Below are 8,338 nucleotides of genomic sequence, written 5' to 3' on the forward strand. Positions count from 1 at the left end.
AAATCCTAGGCATTGCCTCTTGTCCGCTTTTCTTCTCGCATTTGCACAAATCTAGTCACCCCCACTGAATAAAGGGATTGCTTCTTGCAGGTCATGCTTGTCAGCGATGCCGGCTACGTGGTGGCTCTGTGCTTGCTCACGGCAGACTAGGACACACATGGTGCAGCAGAGTCCCAACGAAGGACACGGGATGATGAACGTGCGTAGGTCGGTGGCGCCGTCTAGCATCATGGCAGCATTGACGCCTGGCCCAACAAGGCCAATGCGTTGATCCTCCTTATTCGCCAATTGGCGGCCTGGTAAGGCATTCGGTTTCTTAGATGATATGCGTTAATGTTATGTCAGCACACATGATCCTGTTTATTGTCACCCTCTTTATCATTCCTACGTTAATCTTTTTATTCTTCTTGTAAGGTTTTGTTGAATAATTTATTAAAAACGGCCATGTGTAGCCTTTGGATGCAAACTATGAGGGGTAAAAAAACCTCCATTTTCGAAAAAGGCTTTTGCTACCAAACCTAAGTGAGAGCGAGGTAAATGCCGACGCATCTCCATGACGCCTCCAAGGAGGGAAAACACCTAGGGCCGTGATACGTTGCAAACGTATCAACAATTTTTGATGCTCTATGCTTGTTTTACACCAATTTCTATATGTTTTGTTTATACTTCGTGGCACTTTTATGCATTTTCTGGAACTAACCTATTGACAAGATTCCACTTTGCCAGTTCCCTATTTTCTTCCATTTTTGTATTTCAGAAAAGTTGTACAGGAAATATTTTTGAAATTGGACGAACGAAAGCCGAAGTTCATATTTTACTGTAACGAAGACGGAGTCCAGAGGAGAGACGGAGCCGAGCCAGGAGGTGTCCACACCACCCCTAGGCGCGACCCAGCCCCTGGCCGCGCCTAGGCATGGTGTGGGCCCCTCGGGCGCCCACCGACCTCGCCCTTGCGCCTTATTCACCTGATCGGAAAAAACCTAAATACCCGAGCCTCCATCCACGGAAAGTTCCATCGCGACCACCATCGTCGACCCTAGCTCGGGAGGGTTTTGAAACTCTTCCCGGCACCCTGCCGGGGAGGGAGATCATCATGGGAGACATCCACATCGCCGTGCCCGCCTCCGAAGTGATGCGTGAGTAGTTCATCTCTGGACTACGGGTCCATAGCAGTAGCTAGATGGTTGTCTTCTCCAATTTATGTTTCATGTTTAGATCTTGTGAGGTGCCTATCATGATCAAAATCATCTTTATGTAATGCTACATGCTGTGTTTGCTGGGATCCGATGAATATTGAATACTATGGTTGAGATTGATTATATACTTGTCATTTGTTATTTATGATCTTGCATGCTGATACGTCTCCGACGTATCGATAATTTCTTATGTTCCATGCCACATTATTGATGTTATCTACATGTTTTATGCACACTTTATGTCATATTCGTGCATTTTCTGGAACTAACCTATTAACAAGATGCCGAAGTGCCAGTTGTTGTTTTCTGCTGTTTTTGGTTTCAGAAATCCTAGTAACGAAATATTCTCGGAATTGGACAACATCAACGCCCAGGGTCCTATTTTGCCACGAAGCTTCCAGAAGACCGAAGAGGAGACGAAGTGGGGCCACGAGGTGGCCACACCCTAGGGCGGCGCGGCCCCCCCCTTGGCCGCGCGGCCCTGTGGTGTGGGCCCCTCGTGCCGCCTCCTGACCTGCCCTTCCGCCTACTTAAAGCCTCCGTCGCGAAACCCCCGATCGAGAGCCACGATACGGAAAACCTTCCGCAGACGCCGCCGCCGCCGATCCCATCTCGGGGATCCAGAGATCGCCTCCGGCACCTCGCCGGAGAGGGGAATCATCTCCCGGAGGACTCTACGCCGCCATGGTCGCCTCCGGAGTGATGTGTGAGTAGTCTACCCCTGGACTATGGGTCCATAGCAGTAGCTAGATGGTTGTCTTCTCCCCATTATGCTTCATTGTCGGATCTTGTGAGCTGCCTAACATGATCAAGATCATCTATCTGTAATTCTATATGTTGCGTTTGTTGGGATCCGATGAATAGAGAATACTTGTTATGTTGATTATCAAAGTTATGTCTATGTGTTGTTTATGATCTTGCATGCTCTCCGTTACTTGTTATGTTGATTATCAAAGTTATGTCTATGTGTTGTTTATGATCTTGCATGCTCTCCGTTACTAGTAGATGCTCTGGCCAAGTAGATGCTTGTAACTCCAAGAGGGAGTATTTATGCTCGATAGTGGGTTCATGCCTCCATTGATATCTCGGGACAAAGGATGAAAGTTCTAAGGTTGTGGATGTCTTTGTTGCCACTAGGGATAAAACATTGGTGCTATGTTCAAGGATGTAGTTACTGATTACATTACGCGCAATACTTAATGCAATTGTCTGTTGTTAGCAACTTAATACTGGAGGGGGTTCGGATGATAACCTGAAGGTGGACTTTTTAGGCATAGATGCATGCTGGATGGCGGTCTATGTACTTTGTCGTAATGCCCAATTAAATCTCACTATACTCATCATAATATGTATGTGCATGGTCATGCCCTCTTTATTTGTCAATTGCCCAACTGTAATTTGTTCACCCAACATGCTATTTATCTTATGGGAGAGACACCTCTAGTGAACTGTGGACCCCGGTCCAATTCTCTATACTGAAATACAATCTACTGCAATACTGTTCTACTGTTTTCTGCAAACAATCATCTTCCACACAATACGGTTAATCCTTTGTTACAGCAAGCCGGTGAGATTGACAACCTCACTGTTTCGTTGGGGCAAAGTACTTTGGTTGTGTTGTGCAGGTTCCACGTTGGCGCCGGAATCCCTGGTGTTGCGCCGCACTACATCCCGCCGCCATCAACCTTCAACGTGCTTCTTGGCTCCTCCTGGTTCGATAAACCTTGGTTTCTTTCTGAGGGAAAACTTGCTGCTGTGCGCATCATACCTTCCTCTTGGGGTTCCCAACGAACGTGTGAGTTACACGCCATCAAGCTCTTTTTCTGGCGCCGTTGCCGGGGAGATCAAGACACGCTGCAAGGGGAGTCTCCACATCCCAATCTCTTTACTTTGTTTTTGTCTTGCTTAGTTTTATTTACTACTTTGTTTGCTGCACTAAATCAAAATACAAAAAAATTAGTTGCTAGATTTACTTTATTTGCTATCTTGTTTGCTATATCAAAAACCCAAAAAAAATTAGTTACTTGCATTTACTTTATCTAGTTTGCTTTATTTACTGTTGCTAAAATGGCTACCCCTGAAAATACTAAGTTATGTGACTTCACAACCACAAATAATAATGATTTCTTATGCACACCTATTGCTCCACCTGCTACTACAGCAGAATTCTTTGAAATTAAACCTGCTTTACTGAATCTTGTTATGCGAGAGCAATTTTCTGGTGTTAGTTCTGATGATGCTGCTGCCCATCTTAATAATTTTGTTGAATTGTGTGAGGTGCAAAAATATAAGGATGTAGATGGTGACATTATAAAATTAAAATTGTTCCCTTTCTCATTAAGAGGAAGAGCTAAAGATTGGTTGCTATCTCTGCCTAAGAATAGTATTGATTCATGGACTAAATACAAGGATGCTTTTATTGGTAGATATTATCCCCCTGCTAAAATTATATCTTTGAGGAGTAGCATAATGAATTTTAAACAATTAGATACTGAACATGTTGCACAAGCATGGGAAAGAATGAAATCTTTGGTTAAAAATTGCCCAACCCATGGACTGACTACTTGGATGATCATCCAAACCTTCTATGCAGGACTAAATTTTTATTCGCGGAATTTATTGGATTCAGCTGCTGGAGGTACCTTTATGTCCATCACTCTTGGTGAAGCAACAAAGCTTCTTGATAATATGATGATCAACTACTCTGAATGGCACACGGAAAGAGCTCCACAAGGTAAGAAGGTAAATTCTGTCGAAGAAACCTCTTCCTTGAGTGATAAGATTGATGCTATTATGTCTATGCTTGTGAATGATAGGACTAATATTGATCCTAATAATGTTCCGTTAGCTTCATTGGTTGCACAAGAAGAATATGTTGATGTGAACTTCATTAAAAATAATAATTTCAACAACAATGCTTACCGGAACAATTCTAGTAACAACTATAGGCCATATCCTTATAATAATGGCAACGGCTATGGCAATTCTTATGGGAATTCTTACAATAATAATAGGAACACACCCCCTGGACTTGAAGCCATGCTTAAAGAATTTATTAGTACACAAACTGCTTTTAACAAATCTATTGAAGAAAAGCTTGGGAAAATTGATATACTTGCTTCTAAAGTCGATAGTCTTGCTGCTGATGTTGATCTTTTGAAATCGAAAGTTATGCCAAATGAAAATCATCATAATAAAATTGTTACTACAGCAAATACCATCCAAGTTAGAATTAATGAGAATATAAGATTGATGGCTGAACTGCGTGCTAGGTGGGATAGAGAAGAAAATGAAAAACTAGCTAAAGAGAAGAATGTAGCTAAAGTTTGGACTATTACCACCACTAGTAATGCTAATGCTACACATGTTGCTGCACCTCCTACTATTAATAATAAAAGAATTGATGTTGGCAATGTTTCCACTTCTAATGCAAAGCGCGAGAAACTACCTAAATCGCTAAATCAATGAAACTGCCTGTGATAAAACTGCTGAAATTTTTTTCAACATTGGGGATGATGATCCCATTGCTTTAGATTATAATGGTTTGAATTTTGATGATTGCCACATCTCTGAAGTTATAAAGTTGTTGCAAAAACTTGCTAAAAGTCCTAATGCTAGTGCTATAAATTTGGCTTTCACGCAACATATTACAAATGCTCTCATAAAAGCTAGAGAAGAGAAACTAGAGCGCGAAGTCTCTATTCCTAAAAAGCTAGAGGATGGTTGGGAGCCCATCATTAAGATGAAGGTTAAAGATTTTGATTGTAATGCTTTATGTGATCTTGGTGCAAGTATTTCTGTTATGCCTAAGAAAATTTATAATATGCTTGACTTGCCACCGCTGAAAAATTGTTATTTGGATGTTAATCTTGCTGATCATTCTACAAAGAAACCTTTGGGGAAAGTTGATAATGTTCGCATTACCGTTAACAATAACCTTGTCCCCGTTGATTTTGTTGTCTTGGATATTGAATGCAATGCATCTTGTCCCATTATATTGGGAAGACCTTTTCTTCGAACTGTTGGTGCTACTATTGATATGAAGGAAGGTAATATAAAATATCAATTTCCTCTCAAGAAAGGTATGGAAGACTTCCCTAGAAAGAGAATGAAGTTACCTTTTGATTCTATTATTAGAACAAATTATGATGTTGACACTTCGTCTCTTGATAATACTTGATACACACTTTCTGCGCCTAGCTGAAAGGCGTTAAAGAAAAGCGCTTATGGGAGACAACCCATGGTTTTTACCTACAGTACTTTGTTTTTATTTTGTGTCTTGGAAGTTGTTTACTACTGTAGCAACCTCTCCTTATCTTAGTTTAGTGTTTTGTTGTGCCAAGTAAAATCGTTGATAGAAAAGTTCATACTAGATTTGGATTACTGCGCAGAAACAGATTTCTTTGCTGTCACGAATCTGGGCTGTTTTCTCTGTAGGTAACTCATAAAATTATGCCAATTTACGTGAGTGATCCTCAGATATGTACGCAACTTTCATCCAATTTGAGCATTTTCATTTGAGCAAGTCTGGTGCCTCGATAAAATTCGTCAATACGAACTGTTCTGTTTTGACAGATTCTGCCTTTTATTTCGCATTGCCTCTTTTGCTATGTTGGATGAATTTCTTTGATCCATTAATGTCCAGTAGCTTTATGCAATGTCCAGAAGTGTTAAGAATGATTGTGTCACCTCTGAACATGTTAATTTTTATTGTCGCTAACCCTCTAATGAGTTGTTCTAAGTTTGGTGTGGAGGAAGTTTTCAAGGATCAAGAGAGGAGTATGATGCAACATGATCAAGGAGAGTGAAAGCTCTAAGCTTGGGGATGCCCCGGTGGTTCACCCCTGCATATTCTAAGAAGACTCAAGCGTCTAAGCTTGGGGATGCCCAAGGCATCCCCTTCTTCATCGACAACATTATCAGGTTCCTCCCCTGAAACTATATTTTTATTCCATCACATCTTATGTGCTTTGCTTGGAGCGTCGGTTTGTTTTTGTTTTTTTTGTTTTGTTTGAATAAAATGGATCCTAGCATTCACTTTATGGGAGAGAGACACGCTCCGCTGTAGCATATGGACAAGTATGTCCTTAGTTTCTACTCATAGTATTCATGGCGAAGTTTCTTCTTCGTTAAATTGTTATATGGTTGGAATTGGAAAATGATACATGTAGTAAATTGCTATAATGTCTTGGGTAATGTGATACTTCGCAATTGTTGTGCTCATGTTTAAGCTCTTGCATCATATGCTTTGCACCCATTAATGAAGAAATACATAGAGCATGCTAAAATTTGGTTTGCATATTTGGTTTCTCTAAGGTCTAGATAATTTCTAGTATTGAGTTTGAACAACAAGGAAGACGGTGTAGAGTCTTATAATGTTTTCAATATGTCTTTTATGTGAGTTTTGCTGCACCGGTTCATCCTTGTGTTTGTTTCAAATAAGCCTTGCTAGCCTAAACCTTGTATCGAGAGGGAATACTTCTCATGCATCCAAAATACTTGAGCCAACCACTATGCCATTTGTGTCCACCATACCTACCTACTACATGGTATTTTCCGCCATTCCAAAGTAAATTGCTTGAGTGCTACCTTTAAAATTCCATCATTCACCTTTGCAATATATAGCTCATGGGACAAATAGCTTAAAAACTATTGTGGTATTGAATATGTAATTATGCACTTTATCTCTTATTAAGTTGCTTGTTGTGCGATAACCATGTTCACTGGGGACGCCATCAACTACTCTTTGTTGAATTTCATGTGAGTTGCTATGCATGTTCGTCTTGTCTGAAGTAAGAGCGATCTACCACCTTATGATTAAGCATGCATATTGTTAGAGAAGAACATTGGGCCGCTAACTAAAGCCATGATCCATGGTGGAAGTTTCAGTTTTGGACATATCCTCAATCTCATATGAGAAAATTATTAATTGTTGTTACATGCTTATGCATAAAAGAGGAGTCCATTATCTGTTGTCTATGTTGTCCCGGTATGGATGTCTAAGTTGAGAATAATCAATAGCGAGAAATCCAATGCGAGCTTTCTCCTTAGACCTTTGTACAAAGTGGCATAGAGGTACCCCTTTGTGACACTTGGTTAAAACATGTGCATTGTGATGATCCGGTAGTCCAAGCTAATTAGGACAAGGTGCGGGCACTATTAGTATACTATGCATGAGGCTTGCAACTTGTAAGATATAATTTACATGATACATATGCTTTATTACAACCGTTGACAAAATTGTTTCATGTTTTCAAAATCAAAGCTCTAGCACAAATATAGCAATCGATGCTTTTCCTCTATGGAGGACAATTCTTTTTACTTTCAATGTTGAGTCAGTTCACCTATTTCTCTCCACCTCAAGAAGCAAACACTTGTGTGAACTGTGCATTGATTCCTACATACTTGCTTATTGCACTTATTATATTACTCTATGATTGACAATATCCATGAGATATACATGTTACAAGTTGAAAGCAACCGCTGAAACTTAATCTTCTTTTGTGTTGCTTCAATGCCTTTACTTTGAATTATTGCTTTATGAGTTAACTCTTATGCAAGACTTATTGATGCTTGTCTTGAAGTGCTATTCATGAAAAGTCTTTGCTTTATGATTCACTTGTTTACTCATGTCATATACATTGTTTTGATTGCTGCATTCACTACATATGCTTTACAAATAGTATGATCAAGGTTATGATGGCATGTCACTCCAGAAATTATCTGTGTTATCGTTTTACCTGCTCGGGACGAGTGATGGCGTGTAACTCACACGTTCGTTGGGAACCCCAAGAGGAAGGTATGATGCGCACAGCAGCAAGTTTTCCCTCAGAAAGAAACCAAGGTTTATCGAACCAGGAGGAACCAAGAAGCACGTTGAAGGTTGATGGAGGCGGGATGTAGTGCGGCGCAACACCAGGGATTCCGGCGCCAACGTGGAACCTGCACAACACAACCAAAGTACTTTGCCCCAACGAAACAGTGAGGTTGTCAATCTCACCGGCTTGCTGTAACAAAGGATTAACCGTACTGTGTGGAAGATGATTGTTTGCAGAAAACAGTAGAACAAGTATTGCAGTAGATTGTATTTCAGTAAAGAGAATTGGACCGGGGTCCACAGTTCACTAGAGGTGTCTCTCCCA

This window comes from Lolium perenne, chromosome 2 (assembly GCF_019359855.2).
Source record: "Lolium perenne isolate Kyuss_39 chromosome 2, Kyuss_2.0, whole genome shotgun sequence".
NCBI lineage: Eukaryota > Viridiplantae > Streptophyta > Magnoliopsida > Poales > Poaceae > Lolium > Lolium perenne.